Source organism: Dreissena polymorpha, chromosome 10 (assembly GCF_020536995.1).
Source record: "Dreissena polymorpha isolate Duluth1 chromosome 10, UMN_Dpol_1.0, whole genome shotgun sequence".
In the NCBI taxonomy this organism is placed as follows: domain Eukaryota; kingdom Metazoa; phylum Mollusca; class Bivalvia; order Myida; family Dreissenidae; genus Dreissena; species Dreissena polymorpha.
Window position 1 is genome coordinate 30473068 of NC_068364.1, and position 18229 is coordinate 30491296.

Genomic DNA, 18229 nt, shown 5'->3' on the forward strand with positions numbered 1-18229 from the left:
ATAGAAATTGATGCAACAGAAATAATTCAAGATGTCCCATCAGATATGAACTCTCAAGCTCTTTCCTACAGTAATAACAAAAGCAGACATACTGTTAAAGCGGTTACTTGTGTGGCACCAAATGCATCTTTAGTACATTGTTCTGGTCTTTAAACTGGCTCAACATCAGATTCAGCTATTGTAGAACACTGTAAAGTTTAAAACCAGCTACAGCCAGGTGATATGATTTTAGCAGATAAAGGTTTTAATATTTTTTATAAACTTCCATCTGGTGTCTCGTTAAACATCCCACCTTTTATTTCAAGTAAAGGTCATTTTACAAAGAAGGAGGCTGAACTTTGCTTCAAGATAGGAAGGAGCAGAATCCATGTAGAACGAACCAATGAAAGGATTAAGAACTATGATATTTTAAACCATATTCCGTCACAATATAGGCATTTGTCAAACAACATATTTCAACTATGTTGTTGTCTTGTGAACCTTCAAGCACCACGAAGTTGAAGGCAGTAAATCTGAGCTTTTTTACTGCAGCCCACAATGCATTTTCCCTCTAGCGACTAGTCACAGATGCAGTCAGTTTTATTTCTTCTGTACTCCGCACTAGTTTAACCAATAACCATATATGTGGCTGTGATTCTGACAGGTATTCAGGGCTCTGCAACAAGTCTTCAACCAATGGCACTGGCGCTGCCTGAGATGCTGACTCCTCCAACAGTATCCAATGTAAAGCTAGAAAATAATACAATAAAACTTACTGATATGAATTACACAACATTTGTCCCAACTGTCAGCATTCCTTGGTTCACCAGTGCAACCCCTTTTCCCACTCTCCATTTATCCAATATTTATACTAAACTCATTGCATTGAAGCATAAATGTCACACAGACTCAAGTGTCAATGTCAACTCAGAGAGCAGATAATGAAACATTTACAATAACTATTGCTTATATAAATATATAATATATAATAATAATTAGCACATAAAACACACACATAATTTATTATGTATTGTATACATTAAGGGAATGACTGTTTTGAACAGAGCCTTAAATAATCAAATATTGTATATGTATACACATGCCATTGACTGTCTTAAATATTGACATTTCACATATTCAAATACATAAAATCAAAGTTACAATGATTTGCAACAAAGATTTGCACTAAAAACTTATATCATTGCTAAAATTCTATCAACTAATAGCATTGGTGAGATTTCATCATCTTGGTAAAAAATAGGAGGTCTTACATAAAAATTAACAATAGAAAGAATATAACTAAAACACTTCAACAAAAAAAAATCTAACAAATATGGGATCATAGATTCATACTTGTAATAATGGTAACATAGAATTTTTGTCAACACTGTGCCAAAAGGAAACGCATCATAATTGTAATGTTTAGAAACAATTTTAAGGCAATTATGCTATTTTATCAAGTAACATGACAATGAAAACATTTGTAAAGTTTCTTTAACTTTTAAACTCTCGAAGTACTTTTGTAACATACATGTATGAATCCATTATCCCATATAAACAATGAAACGGCTAGAATAATGTTATTCATGAACAATGAACTGGAACAGTTTGGCTACTTGAAAAACGCCCTAGCTTTCCAAGTTCGTTATATAATCAAAGTACTGACAGTACTGGTGTGACGTTGCTTTTGAGAGGATGGATATAAAAGCATCAAGTTAAGTTTATCTACATCACCACAATCACCATAATTGTGTAAGTTGGTACGAAAAAAAAATTTGGTACAAAAATTTTGCGAAAAAAATTTGGGTATGAAAACAAATTTGGGTACGAAAAAATATTTGGGAACCAAAAAATTGGGACCGAAAAAGTTTTGGGTACGACCAAAAAATTGGGGATGAAAAAAAAATTGGGTACGAAATAAAAATTGGGTAAGAAAAAAAATGGGTACGAAAAATTTTAGGTACGGAAAAAAAATTGGGGGAACGGGAAAGTAGTACCTGTGGGGAACGTGACTCACACTCGCACATTTTTGGCCGTTTCCGTCAAACATCAGATAAGTTCCTCGAAGGCAATAGTATGAATACACATTTCGGAAGCGGTAATGCGGTCCTACCTACGCGCGTCAAAATGTAAGCGAAATATGTACACAAGTCTGTCAGGAATGATTGAATTAACGAAGAAAATCGCGTATTGATGTAAGTTTTTAAGAAATGTGCAGAAAATATATTAAACAAGAGCTGTGTTTGTGAAATACAATGCCCCCTGCTGCGCAGCTTTGAACCCATATATTTTACTTTTGACCTTGAAGGATGACCTTGACCTTTCACCACTCAAATTGTGCAGCTCCATGACATACACATGCATGCCGAATATGGAGTTGCTATCTTCAATATTGCAAAATTTGACCTTTGACCTTGAAGGATGACCTTAACCTTTCACCAATCAATATGTGCAGCTCTATGAGATACGCATGCACTCCAATATTGAAAAAGTTATGGCCCATGTTAAAGTTTTCGGACAGACAGACAGACGCTTTATATTTGACATTTGACCTTGAAGGATGACCTTCACCTTTCACAACTGAAATTGTGCAGCTCCATGAGATGCACATGTATGCCAAATATCAAGTTGCTATGTTCAATATTAAAAAAGTTAGGCCATTACAGTTTTTGGACGGACGGACAGACTGACACACTGACTGACTGACTGACTGACAGTTCAACTGATATAGGCCACCCTACCGGGAGTATAAAAAACAATGGCGATATTTTTCTCAGCCACATAATTGTTAATAGTTTGATATCACAAAATGAAAGTGAAAGTAGAACTGTCAAAATGACAACCTGTCAACGTGTTGTTTTTGCTGGCACGAGAGGGCGATTACACTCAATGTGTTCACATTTTGACCATAGGCTTTGTCAATGACCTTTATAGTATGGGTAGCTTTGATAGTATTTATTGCTATCATGTAACTGCATGATTGTGTATATGTTTACAATACACAAAGCATAAATAATGATATAAATATACTGATTGAGCTTATAATAATCTGAGAACTATAGCCAGGTCAATTAAGGACTTAAAATACAATTTTGTGTCCTGATTTCATGAAGAAATTACCATGCATGTCCTAGATTTCAAATTCAAGGCCCTGGTGTGACACATTGGTAGCATTACCGTTAAACTGTTACCAGGCTTATGAAATTAGTTTTTATTGAACTATCTAAGGAAATCTAAATCAGACACTGATTTTACTTGTTTTAATACAGTCATAGAACAGTTGTGGCCTCTGGGTAATGACCAATTTTTGCTTACTTGTCACACCCTTAAAACTTTCCACACGTCTATAATAGCAAAACCTGGATTTAGGCGATCTTCAATTGTACATTTAAACTTTAGCACTGTTACAAGAGTGTTGGTAAAGTCCAGTCACATATTTAAATCTAGGCCATGTCAAAATCAAAGTGTCAAAGACAAATGAAAGATGCGTTCATTAACTATGTCCAGTTGTTTACTACTGCTGTAAGTTTTTATATAATATGACTGATGAACATCATGTGAGAGAAAATTCACATTATCATTGTATATCAGGTTTAGCAACCTTTTAGATAACAAAGTATGCTAGTTTTCAATGTCGCTTCTGGGGATCAAACCCGTAGGGCTTTTAGGAAGATTCTGAAATTTTCAATCCCTCGAGAGCAACCAAACCAAAAATTAAGTCAAATATTGCCGACTCGGTTTTTTGAGTCGGTTCATGACGGATAATGGAGCTTGATTGGTCATTGTCGGCTCTGGTACTACTTACATGTACCCCGGGTACTCTTAAGTATATTTACATGTACCTTGGGTACTCTAAGTATACTTACATGTACCCCAGGTACGGTAAATAAACGTAATTGTACTCGGTCCATATTAGACTGTACCCGAGTTGTATTCGCGCCCAAAATCCGATGTCGTAAAACGCGCAACCGATTATCTTAAACACACTTCTCTTCAAAAAACACTGCATCAACATGCTTTTTGAGTATGTGTTCCGATAATATAGAGGCCATTCTTCAGAAAATTGACATAAATGTGTATATATAATTATTACAAAAAATAGTCGACAACGACTGATTTAGGGTTAAATTTCCCGGGTACATTTTAGTCTATTTACCGTACCCGGGATACATGTAAGTATACTTAAGAGTACCCGGGGTACATGTACGTAGTACCCGAGCCGACAATAAGCAATCGAGCGATACTGGAAGGTGCAACATCTCTCACGCCCCCTAGCATCGCCTTTAGCAGTATTCAATTCTCAACAGGAAAGTGCTGGAGTCATTGATCCCGAGGGACAAGAAAAACAATTGATTAATGTTCGAAATAAATAATTTGATTAATGACAATTCTGTTATTTGAGCCAGGTCACAGGAAAAGCGCAGTCAAATCAGTATCCAATTAAATTATTTGTTATTGTCAGAAAAACGCTTTTAAGCAAACAGCTTTCAAGCGACTGCTGGCTGATCTAGATCCAAACTGGCCACAATCGCCTTAACCCTTTGCATGCTGGGAAATATGTCGTCTGCTAAAATGTCGTCTGCTGAATTTGTAAAATAAGCATTTTCTTCATTTTTTTTCAAAGAATACTATCAAAATAGCAAACAGTTTGGATCCAGATAAGACGCCACGTTCTGTGGCGTCTCATCTGGAACCAAACTGTTTGCAAAGGCCTTTAAAATTCGGTCACGCACTGAAAGGGTTAATGTCTCTTTAACTGTGACACAGTTCATTTAACTTTAAAATGATAAAAAGTACTAACACTAAGAAAGAGTACTAACCAGTAAAAAGTTTGAAATCAATGTTGAATCTCAGGACAGCTTGGTGATCTGCAAATCCCCGATGAAATGTTGATATCGGGTATCATAGTCATTCAATAAGTCGCAAAATGCTCGAATACAATTTACAAAGCACAATGTGACTTATATTGATAACTAAAAATACCAGTAATCAGTATGCCAGTTTTGCCGTGTCAAGCTGTTACGATCCAGAGACCAGAAAGTCCTTCATTCACATCGAGTATATATCCTTCGAATTCCAACTATTGTTGTCATAAGCGGAGATTTAGTGAATAAATAATTCATATATCCTAAATGACAGCTTCTAAATAGCGAAACAAGCCAATGTATGCAGTAAGAAAGTTTTTAATCGAAACTCTCATTAAGGCGGCCATTGTTGAATGTTGAAACACGAACGACAACTCTGCTAGGAGAATGTTATCAATGCTAGGATCCTACGCAGTGGCGTATGCTCAAGGGAAGTAACTGAAAAATCGAGTCATCTCAATCGGACTGGCTCGGTCTTTTACATAGATGGCCATTGTGAAAATTTTCTAGGTGATTATCAAACCTTGGACGCTGCTGTTCCAGCATCGTCAAAAAGGACATGTCCTCAGCAGTAACACTCCGCTTAAGTGCTCTAAATGAAAATTGTTCAAATGTTTTTTTTAATGTTTTCTTCATTTCAAAAAGGGGGTTCCGGTCATGCAGATAATGCCATAATATTTAATCTTTAAATCATAACATTTTATATTATGATAAGATATTCTGTCATAGGGTCTCAAAAGGGTATACAAATAAATATTCAGTATGGTCATCAATATTTTAGTATAATACTAGTACTTTATTGTCCAATTATGTCATTAAACAATTTAATTCTATGAAGAGTGTCAATTAATATAACATTCATGGGAAAAGCAACATACCTGTATCCAGTTTGCTTTTCAGGATAAAGTTCACTCATGGTCACTGTAGCCTTTGGTGGAGCAGACTTGGGACGTTTTAGCCAACTGTACTTTAAATCAGTTTTGCTTGCTCTCCTATACCTTAAAAAGTATACAAACAAATCTGATATAATGAATAAAACAATATATATAGGATTAAGATGTCCAGGTTAAACAATACTACTAGCTGATTGTAGAATTATTGTAGCCATTAATGGCAATGAGAGAACTCGCACAGTTATCATGTTCATCGCTGGCCTCACTACCCAGCCTAGTGACATATTATTGTAGCCATTAATGGCAATGAGAGAACTCGCTGGCCTCACTACCCAGCCTAGTGACATATTATTGTAGCCATTAATGGCAATGAGAGAACTCGCTGGCCTCACTACCCAGCCTAGTGACATATAATTATGGTGAGTCAAATTAAGAAATTTAAATAGACAGGCTAGATAACATTTTCGTCTGATTTTATTAATGCATGTTATAGGCTATTAACTGTAAATGTGATAAAGTAAAGAGTGATAAAACACCTGCTTGCTTGAACAATTCAAGAGCATTATTTATTTTGTACTTGTAATAATTCTGAAATGCAAGTGGAATAAAACCTTATTCATAAAGGCTTGTTATATGCTGGAAACAGGTATTATATATTGTGCATTGTTGGGAAATGTTGCGAAATCATACTTGTTAAAACATACAGAAAATCAAAAGAGTTCATTATTTCATATAAAATTTGTAATGAAAAATATGTCACACAAAAGGCATCAATTAGAGTAACAAAGCAAAAAGAAAGAATGTCTGCTTAAGCGTACCATTACCGAAGCGTACCAGGCTAAAGTGTACCTCTAAGCAGACTGAAGCTTACCATCCTATAGTGATATTATAATAATAATAGTTAATGAACCTAATAATAATTTGAAGTATCTCAATCTGTGGTATATTTTGTTTTATATTATGCGCTGTATATTTAAAATAAATTTGTTCTTGGTGTCTTGTTTACTTAATATATTCTAATTATATACAATTATAATTAAGAACAAAAAACTCAGTTTTAATATAAAAAACAATGATTTATATTCTTTTTGAATCAAATGATGTATCAAATATGGACTGTATATATCCTACATATTGACATAAACAGCTGTAAATTTACACATTTTCAATGCTGTTAAGAAGTTTACATCACCTTATCAAGAATTAAAGTGTGAACCTTACTGTATAAACACATCCATTTAATGGTTCACTACAGTAATTCACTGGTATGCTTTGGTAATGGTACGCTAAAGACTGCATCCCAAAAGATAAATTAAAACGTATTTTTCAAATTTTCCCAAACAATAGTGCTGCTGCTACATGATGGCATTTGTATTGTCCCATGGGACACTGGCAGGAGGTCGACTGTACAAGGCCATTTGTATTGCCCCATGGGTTACTGGCAGGAGGTCGACTGTACAAGGCCATATTGCCCCATGGGACACTCGCAGGAGGTCGACTGTACAGGGCCATTATCTTCATGATCAAGGCACATCTGCAGATAACACATTATTAAAAATGACACTTAAAGGGGCCTTTTCGCAGATTTTGGAATGATTTTAAGGTTTGCCATTAAATCCTTTATATTGATAAATGTAAACATTGGATATAAAAAGCTCCAGTAAAAAATCAAGAATAAGATTTTAAAAAGTAAAAAAAGGAGACCGCAGCAGGGCTCGAACCAGTGACCCCCAGAGTTCTGGAGAGTTCTGGAGTAAAAGCCAATTAGACCGCTTGGCCATCCTGACAAGTATACATGAAACGCGTATTTTTTACTGTATATAAGCAATCATCGTAGTGTCACAAAATTTAACGACAACAACAGAACTTTCCAAATTATTACATCGTTTCGCGTTGCAACGCTTTATAATTTTCAGGTTTTAAAATCGTCAAAAGATGCATATAATGGCTATATTAGACCATGGTAAATGTTCAGTAATACTGTTTCCTCACAAATATCATAACTAAAACGAAAGTTTGCGAATCTGAAACAACTGTTTTCAATTTTGTCAATTTACCAAACTGTGAAAAGATCCCTTTAAGTAGCAAATATTTATGCAAATATGCAAAGTGTACACGGCGGAATAGCTCAGTAGGATAAAGCGTTTTTACTTCAGGACTCTGGCAGGACTCCAGGGGTCACTGGTTCGAAACCTGGTCCGGGCAATGTTATTTTCCTTTTTTTAATTTTATTCTTGATTTTTTACTGGAGCTTTTACGATCCAATGTTTACATTTATCGATATAAAGCATTTAATGAATAAGTTAAAAAAAATGCCAAAATCTGTGAAAAGGCCCCTTTAAAGAGAGATTATCCAATTTGTATATATTATGTTAAATTGTAATATATTGATAAAAATATGTTACAATAATACAACATAAGCAAAACAATTATACATTGAAGACGAATTTCATAAAATGCAGCAAAAACAAATTAGCGCCCCGAGCCAATTGTGACGAAGATATTTCGTACAAATTTTCCTACAATAACCGAAGCATTCGTCTTTTCATTAGGATCGGAGTAAGGGTCCGTGTGTCGTGTGAAACGATATCGTTGCAGGAATTGAAAATTATCCGTTAACCTAAATTTAGATTCACTTCGTACATTCCTCATATACATGCTGACGAATTCGACTGTTCAGACATTTTCGATTTCAGAATTAAATATCTGGCTTTCTTCGACTCATGTTCTTCTTAACTTTATTATAATTTATATTGTTATATATGTATAATAAGTTGTTTAGACATTTTATATAAATTCAAAAATATTTGACAAAATCGCATAATCTCGCTATAAGAGAATAACCAAAACGAAGGGCCCTTTCATGTATTACCTACGGAATACGGTTAGTGCCTTCGTGGTTACACATTAAAATCCAGAGGGCGAGAATGCGAGAACGCGAGAGTACGATGACGAGAATGCGACGATACGATGGCAACAGTGCGACAATACGATGGCGACAGTGCGATAGTACGATGGCGACAATGTTATAGTCATATCGTAATGTCGCCATCGTATCATCGCATTCTCGCCATCACGTTCTCGCATTCTTGCCATCGTTTTGTCGCACTGTCGTCATCGTCGTGTCGCATTCTCGTCATCGTACTCTCGCGTTCTTGAATCCTCGTATTGTCACCATCGTACTACCGCACTGTCGCCATCGTATTTTCGCACTGTCGTCATCGCACTGTCGCTTTGTCGCCATCGTACTATTGCGTTCTCGTATTCTCGCCCTCTGGATTTTAATGTGTAACCACTGTAGCGCCGTTTAATGTCGCATCGACGTTATATGTCGCAGGCTATGAGTTTTGTCGCAACGTTGACGATAAATGTCGCAAGGAACAATAAATGTCGCAAATCCTACTGACGATATATGTCGCAATTTTTAACGATAAATGTCGCAAAAAATTCAACTGCTGATATATGTCGCAACATTAACGATAAATGTCGCACACTTTTGTAAGTCATGTTAAAAACGAAAACCTGAACTAAAATGACTACAACTTTAAGGTTAGATTTAGATTACCCGACTAGGTTCTTTGAGCCGACTTCCACCAGAATGGTCAGTTTTTGTTTAGTATTGTCCGAAATGGTCAATTGTGGTCAGTATTTTTCATAATTGTCAGTTGCGTCCAGTGTTGTCCGAAATGGTCAGTGGTGGTCAATATTGACCCAATCAATTCTTATAATTCTTGGCTCGAGTAGCCAGTTGTTGATTTCCTGTGCTAAATTGACTGCTGTTATCAAGATTGGCCAAATGTTGTAAGATGTGATAAAACTGTAACATTATTATAGCAACACAAATTACGATAAAATTGTATTGAATATTGTATGTCATCACCGCCAGCGCTCAGTTATCACCGCGTAATGCTCACCGGCGCCCTCTGGGTAATATCCAAGTATTATTAGAGGGTAACGGCTTGACAGACATGAACTCCCATCCGGACTTATCAATGTAGTGGCACTATTCCTAGTCGACATTATTAAAATTTGCATATTATACAGCTGCGACATCGCTTGCAATGTTATTTGGTCACCGTATTCATATTCTGTAGACATCCGCGACAAATAATTTCGTGGTTGCTCAAGTATTGAGTTCCACCAGTTTGATCCACAAATCCTATTACCAAGTACGGGTGATTGCTTCAAAAAGGTTTCTACGCCTTGTCTAAGCGTTTCTTCCGACCTATGTATTCCATATGGCGTAGGTGATATGAAACAGCTCCAAACTGACAGTTTTCGTTCCCAATAGGATCCATTACGACGGGCAATCCGAATTCCGATCTCAAGTTTTCAAGCTGAGACGATTTTGTTGTAGCTATGCAATACTGTTTTCGATGTAACCGTTTCTTGTTGGATGCACCAGTTGATGTACACGTATATTGTGTGAGGTTGCTTACGTGGTACCATTTTTTTCCGAACGGGCAGATTGTCCTGCTCGAGCAGATTCGGGGACACGATATTTAATTTTGTGCATGTTTGTTTTAATAGTTTGCTTCTGTATCACCAAATCGACTGCCCATATTCTCCTATTTAATAAACCTTTTTTTCTTTTAGCGTAACAGCACTGAGTCTCCAAAATTATAAATCGGTGTTTTGTTTGCCTTCTCTTGAGCTCTGTCGTTTCGCCTATTACACTGTCGTGTTGCGACTTTTGCGGCATCTCTTAGTTTCTTTATTAGCAGTTTGCGATTTAGCTTTGAATTGTCATTATAAGGATCCCTTCCCTAGTAAACTTCATGCGGTGACTGCCATGCTAGACATTCTTTTGGGTCATTGTTTAGTATACGTTGATACTCTGGTAGCTGTTTTGCCCAGTTTACACCAAAGCTATTCGCATGCGTCAAATCGTATGCAATATTTTGCTTCAATGTTTTATGCATCCTTTAAACTTTCCCCTGACTTTGAGGGTGATAAGGGCGACTTTTGATATTCTTTATATTGAGAACTTTCAACAACCGTTTTACTTCCCCATCTAATTCACGTCCTCTATCATGCTGGATTATTTTTGGTTTACCAAATTCTGCAAATATGCGACTCAAATGTTTAGTGATTACATCGGCTGGTTTGCTAGGTATGGCTTGTAACCACACAAACCGACTAAATATATCCATTACGCTTAGAATGAATTTACACTTTTCTTTATTGTATATAACTGCATGTCTCTGCATATCGACGAGATCGATTTGAAGCATATCGTGCACAGAACTGCTGCACACATGCTTAAGAGAGGCTTTGTTCGAAAACTTTGCATTTCTCTTCTGATAATCCGGCAGTTTAGAAATAACTTGCTTTATCTTTGCCTCTGAAACTCCAGTATATCTTCGTTTTAACAGATGATATAACCTTCTCACAACAATGCCTTTACTTTTATGGTAATTATGAGTTATAACTTTGCTGCATTTTGATTCAAACAAAAGCTCTTTTCCCTTATAGTACAGTCGATTATTTTCAATCGAATAAAACTCTTTGTTTCTGTGAAATCTTCGCAGTGTAGATCGTTCTAAGGGTGTCCTTTCTGCAACCGGTACATGATAGGTCCCTTCCGATACCGCTTCGAACATGATCCTACACTATGTATCGGACATTAGCCCGCACTTTCTCCAGCCCTTTGCTAGCGCCATCACAATCGGCAACAGCTAACATATCAACCTGAAATAAAGCATTAATATTATGTTAGTTAACAGCAATAAACTTAAACTCTGTTAACGGTTCTATTATCTTATTGCTTTTACTAATATGTTTTATCAACGTTAAACTGTTGTAATATTTTTAGAATACCTTTTTTTCGAAAAATCGCAAAATACAGGAATTTCAATCTTTATTTTAAGACCTTAATCAACAAGCAATAGAGCTCACTGTTTACCAAGCGTGACATAAAAGTACACTGCTGACATTATTCCAATTAAAACGTTATGGTTACGACGTCATTTCCCCTGACCTGCACCGGCCGATTATATGAGACCTTAATTGTGCGTTCCCCGATTCCATAGCAAGCGAAACGTTTTTTCCCCATGCGATCGCACATGTAATAAGCATTTGGTAATACGATGGATGGACAAAGTGTCAAGAAAATTCGTCAAGTACTTTGATAATGATTGAAACACTCTAGATGCTTTGGGGCTGACCCTCGTACCCCCTTATCTCAACATTTTACAGTATTGTTTAAATTAATGTATCGCGAGCCACGCGCACTGAGTTAAAGGGCGAATACTCTTATGATTTTGTCGGAGCAGAAGTCAAAATCTGCCTCCGGGGTGAATACTATCGATTGTTTCTATTGGCTTATTTAATACAGAGCGCGTGATAACGAATTGACCAGTCGCCAACTCCGCCCACATTTTGTCGATCAGCCAATCAGATATCGACTTTTCACATACCCCTAAGCAACGCTTATCTGGCCGCCATTTTGTCCGACAAACAAAGCGTGTTGTACATATGGAATGGACGTAATTTTTAAAGTTTACACAGATTTTATATCAAATGCATGATCATTACTGTTCGATCATTATTCAAAATTGTAGGTGCTATACATACTTTATAAAAGGTTATTATTTTATCTTTATTTCTTGAACATATGAACGAGTAATGAGAAAAACAAACACAATAAATAGTTTAACCACACCAGGTGTGTGTTCTATAAAACGTGCTATACCGTTTGATGCACAATATTATTAAGCAGTTTGGGCAACATAATAATTGCCACACGTGCTTATATGTCAGCAATTAAAATATAAGGGCCATCTTGTTATAAATAAGCAAATGCATAATATGCTAAATGTACTCAATTCGAATGTTCGTGAACAGCACCGTAATACCAACATTTCATTTTTTGATAGTGAAATGTAACAGTTTCGCATTAAACATAAATGAAATAAAATGCATATTAGACTATCTGTTTATGAAACCACGAAATTAGGCCTGTATTAAATTATGGTTACAATCAAAATTTAATTTATATCCAAATAAAAAAATCGGTGTCTTTTTAAAAATAACTCAATAAAACAAAGATCTAAACATTTTTAATAAACAAAAAACCCATCATGATATGGATATGTCATTTGCATTTAATAAAAATATTTTCAAAATTATATATGAATAGCCACCGGGTTCACTGTCAGACGGTTGAATACAAGTTCAAAATCAATATGAAATAAATGCTCATTTGTACAACGGATTTTTCATCACCTCCCTATATAATATGTATAAGAAACGTTTCTGATAGTCAGTCTGCCGTTAACTCATTTATTTTGATTACGCCATTTCTCTCTAAAGTTTTTATGATTGTATTAACGTTGTAAAAAGCAGTTTAGGTTAGTGTGTGGCTTTAATAATTTATTTTATAGAAAAGAGCATAATACATCATTACAAATATAGAATTTCCCTCACGTAAACCGCTATAATTGCGATCTGCTTGTCGGATTTTTCTAATCACTAGACCACGTGACTATGTGGGCGGAGCGATCGATAATTTGGCGACTGGTCAATTGCGACGACACGTGCGCTTCATTAAATTAGCCAATGAAAAAACTCGAAGTATTCAGTCTGGTGGCAGCATGGCAGCATTATACTTCTGCTCCGACAAATTCATTTAGAGTAGTCGCCCTTTAACGCTCGCGATACGTTAATTGGCGACGTCGACGGCTTTTGATTTGACGTCGTAGATGTCGCAAAATTTCCGCTAGAAAATTGAATAATTACAATATGTGTATTCATTAATTAAAATATATTTCGCCATATAAAAGTAATATTTCACCGTGGAGTAGACAGGCGATGCAAAGACGTTCCTTTTCTGAATTCAAGAGTTCTAATTTTCGCATAAAAACTTTATTGGAGTATGTTGAATCCAAATAGGAAATAGATAATGAAATCGGTCCTGGTCTCGACGCTTTAAGGAAAATACTAGTTGCGACAATAATACGTTTTTCTTATACATATACTTTTCATGTTAAATGCATTTTTTAATAATAGTTAACCCATTTAGTTAATAGACAGTATTTTTGTACCAATTTGAATATTTCGTTTAAAGACTATATGCAAAGTCTTTATGATACAAGAAAATGAACAACCAATAATATTGCACCCGTGTTCTACGTTTTGAAGGAATTTAATGTTCGCCTCCGAACACAACAAGTAATTGTAAGCGTCATGTTTTTTTCATAATCGCCTTTCAAAATTAAAATATCTTCTTTAACATTAAAAAAAGTCAAAATTCACCAACAAATTTCATGCAAATCACGTTTAATTTATGTATGTGACTTTGCAAAGCTTTTTATGAAATCAAGGTATATAAAGGTATGCTATAGTTACCATGGTTTAATCACACGAGCAATCGTGGTATATTCATGCCCAACTAAAATCAAACATAAACAATAATTACCTAAAAATCAGCATCGCTGTCTTCATGGTTCCAATTAAATTTATTTGTGTAAATAGATTTGTCTGTAAAATGATTGTTAGCAATAAAACTTTCGTACTGTGGCTGTCATCTGAACACCTGTAAATTTGTGATATTATTTTTGTGACATCAAAGCAGGTGCGGATCCAGGGTTTTCGAATACGGGGAGGGGCGTAGGTCAAGTTTTACATGGGGCGGGTACTTTAATGAAAAATTGTTAACCCTAAAAGGTTTGACAGTAGTTTATGCTATACAATTTCATCGCCAAAGGCCTTTTTTTTGTTAAGCAACCTTTGGCATTCGATTTTAAGGTCCAAATATGCGCATTTTAATTAAAAAAAATATTGGCTGATTTAAGGGGGGGGGCGCATGCTGCCTCCGCCCTCCTTAAACCGCCCTTGTAAAGATCCGAAAACGTTCAGGGGAGCGCAAAAACGAAATATTTGTTTGACAACTGTGAAGATTTGAATATAATCTGGTAAAATTAACATATTCAATAAATGCCATAAATATATTGCGATTTCTATGAAGAATTGTCGTTTGTATCTTATTTTTGTCAATGACAACAGTAATGTATGTGTCGTTAAAAAGACTTTTTTTCAGCTACTGAACTTATCTTATCGCCGTACACCAATATTGAATTGACACAGACCTTAGTGCAAGCATTTCTTCAAATTTAGGTTGGAAAATCGTACAGCTTGTTCAGTTTACTGGTAATTACGACCGACACGGAGTCCTTGTCATTTGAGACTGATTACGTTGATTGAGACGTTGGGTGTAAAGCCGTTCACACAGTAAAGTGAGCTGTATTCGGCGATAATTTGATTATGGGTTTAGTATCTAATGCATTGCGCAGCTGCACCCGCACGACCAACTGTTTCAGAAGAGAACCAGTATTTCCTGGCAGTTTTCATAGAAAGGCATTGTCCTTTGCCGGCTCCACAATGAGCAAAAGAGCTGAGCAGGTACCGGTGCGATTGACGGTTCTACCCAAGAATATTCGCCTTTTATCGCTTATTCAAAGATGGCAAAGTTGTCAGTCTCCAGCAGATAAACAGAGGGATTCACATTTTGTTTTGCCCAGACGGTTCCTGTAAGACTGACCTCATATAACCAAATTTGTCCAAACGGCCTCAAACCCAAAGAAAACTTACGGGCACCTCGTTTTTCCGATTTCCGATCAATTCAAAACAAGGATTTTTTTCATTTTGAATAAAACTTAATGTTTTTGGTCGAAAATGAATAAATATGACCGCTTCGGTCGATCTTCACCGCAGCTGACATTTGCGGACAATACTGACCACAACTGACCATTTCGGACAATACTCACTAAAAACTCAGCATTCTGGTGGAAATCGACCCAAAGAACCCCGTCGGGTAATCTAGATCTTACTTTAAAGTTTTAGTCATGTTTACATCACCATTTAATTTTTAACATGACTTACAAAGGTGTGCGACCTTTGTCGTTAATGTTGCGACATATATCGGCAGTTGAAATGTTTGCGAAATTTATCGTTAAAGTTGCGACATATATCGTCAGTAGGATTTGCGACATATATCGGTCCTTGCGACATTTATCGTCAACGTTGCGACAAATCTCATAGCCTGCGACATATAACGGCGATGCGACATTTAACGGCGCTACAACCACGATGGCACTAACGTTTTAAAACTCCTTTTTAAACAAAATATCATTATACATTCACTTTCAAACGCATAATAAATTACTCACACATTTATTTGCATAAATATTTGCTACTTAAAACACCAACAAAGATTCTCAAATGCGTACGTGGCTGAAAATACGCTTTTTATTGTGTTTACAATCGGGATTTTCCGCGAATGCGCAGTGATTACAGGAACGTAGACAAAAATTATGCATACATCAAAAGTTTAGTCATTAAATTCATAATGCATTCTAAAATAAACATTAAAATACCTAAATAATACTTTAAATAAATCATATTTAGAACCAATATTTATTATTTCATTATAATAAAAAGACTTGCTGTTTATTTGCATCAGAGTAAATGCGGTATTAATACCAAACAAGGGCTATTTTAACAAAATGAAACAAAGCTTTCATTAAGCCTAAAGCCTTGAAATGAAATACATGTTAATCAATACATATAGAGGCAATTTGAAAGTGTGCAAAGTTGTCATTAAATCTATAGCCTAGTTAGCAAGCAATTTATTATTTTTCAAACGGTACCGCTTTTAAAACCGAAAGCAGGATTTCTATACTATACGTCCATTTCGACAAACGATATTTTTTTAAAGCGCAAAAAGACTGATTTCTACCTTGTAACAATCTTATATTTATATTTTTATTGGCATAGATAAAATATGTTTCTTATTTACACTTAAATGTACTATGCCAAATACGTTGTGTGGCTTTAAACTTATACGAAATACTGGTTAACGCTTTTCATACACGTTAATTTATGCCAGAATATACCGGTATCCATAGATAAGGAGAAATGATAAAATATCACGCTTTACGTGACCCCGCTACTTATCTGTTTAAAGCTGACAACGGATCTAGTCACGTTTTTAAGAGATTTCTAATTTTCACATTTAAAGATAACGCTATTGAGCCATTCATGTGGTTTTTGCTGTGCCGACTTCAAAGCATATTTTCAAGGCAGTGTTAACTTGTTGTTTTTTTTTAAATGTCTTTAAAAATGCGTGTAAACAGCAAAAACCATACTATTAAAAATTATCTAAAATATAGTATCAAAAAGATTTTTTTTAAAGACGCTTCGTTCAATTAACGTTGATTCCCGTTGGAAGCATTTCCTATTTTCTGAATTGTACAATTTCCGTAAGTCTAAAGGTATGCCAGTTTTAAGATAAAAATTACGCCAGGTAATGTGTTTGTGTGTATGGTTTTCAAAGACAACAACCGTGCAAGTACCAAAACCTTGTAGGAATCACACTTTTTGTTTGATCCAACGCGTCATTTGGGGTTAACCAGGATTGTTTAATGTCTGAATAAATAAGTATAAAAGTAAATAGTCCATTTCATGATGAACATAGTAAGTGGTCTATTTCCTGTTTTACATAATAAGCAGTCCATTTAATGATCAACATAGTACGTAGTCTTTTTCATGATCATCATAGTTAGTGGTCCGTTTCCTTTCCAACATAATAAACAGTCCATTTCATGACCAACATAGTAAGTAGTACATTTCATTAGCAACATAGTTAGTGGCCCATTTCATGATCAACATAGTAAGTAGTCCATTTCATGATCAAGATTGTAAGTAGTCCATTTCATGATCAACATAGTCAGTAGTCCATTTCATGATCAAGATTGTAAGTAGTCCATTTCATGATCAACATAGTCAGTAGTCCATTGCATGATTAACATTTTTTTTTTTTTTTTTTTTTTTTTTTTTTTTTTTTTTTTTTAGAGGTCACATTTATTGTCTGATTTTTTTTTTCTTTATAATTCAATATCATACATACAATGTAAACATGTATATGATCATACAACATAGTGATTGTACATAGCAATAAAGTTCAAACATGTTATACAAGATATGCTAATATATATTTTTTTAGAGAGAAAAAAAAGAGCAACAGAGGAATAGTTATGAAAAATGATGAGTTGTATAAAGTCGGAAGAAAGCATGCTGGACTTGTGTGTTTTGTTGTATATTCACAATGATCTTGTCAGATTGACAAAAATAAATCAATAAACATAACTGTTTTAGAGAGATAAACTAACATTATAGTGAATGTATATAAGTGGACAAAACATTATGAGAATTTAATCCGATTCCATTTTTGTTCAAAGATTTGTAATGAGTCATTACTGAGGGCTATTTCTTTCTCAATCTGGATTTTTAGTTTAAGACTATGGATAAAACAATTAAAATTTGGTACTAGTTTTTTGTACTTCATGTTTAAGATAAAATATTTCATCAATATGACCATAAAATTCACAATATTATTACAGTCTATTGATTTCAATGAGTTAATTCCGAAACTTATATTTAAGAAAGATAGTTTAACGTTTAGTTGATGTTGTTCAAGAAAAGATATTAATT

At 35.1% G+C, this 18229-nt stretch overlaps 1 long non-coding RNA gene across 2 annotated transcripts; it reads right to left on the bottom strand.

Annotated features, from left to right (window-relative positions):
* Positions 1-566: 566 nt before the first annotated feature.
* Positions 567-11752, bottom strand: LOC127847831 (uncharacterized). Of its 2 annotated transcripts, none has more exons than XR_008034191.1 (6): positions 11558-11752; positions 9652-11428; positions 5723-7271; positions 5368-5436; positions 4800-4847; positions 567-729 (listed from the first exon to the last, which is right to left on the bottom strand). It is a non-coding gene; the product is annotated as an uncharacterized LOC127847831 (long non-coding RNA). The 2 variants fall into 2 exon arrangements; XR_008034190.1 differs by having other exon boundaries at positions 9303-11428.
* Between the last annotated feature and the right edge of the window lie 6477 nt (positions 11753-18229).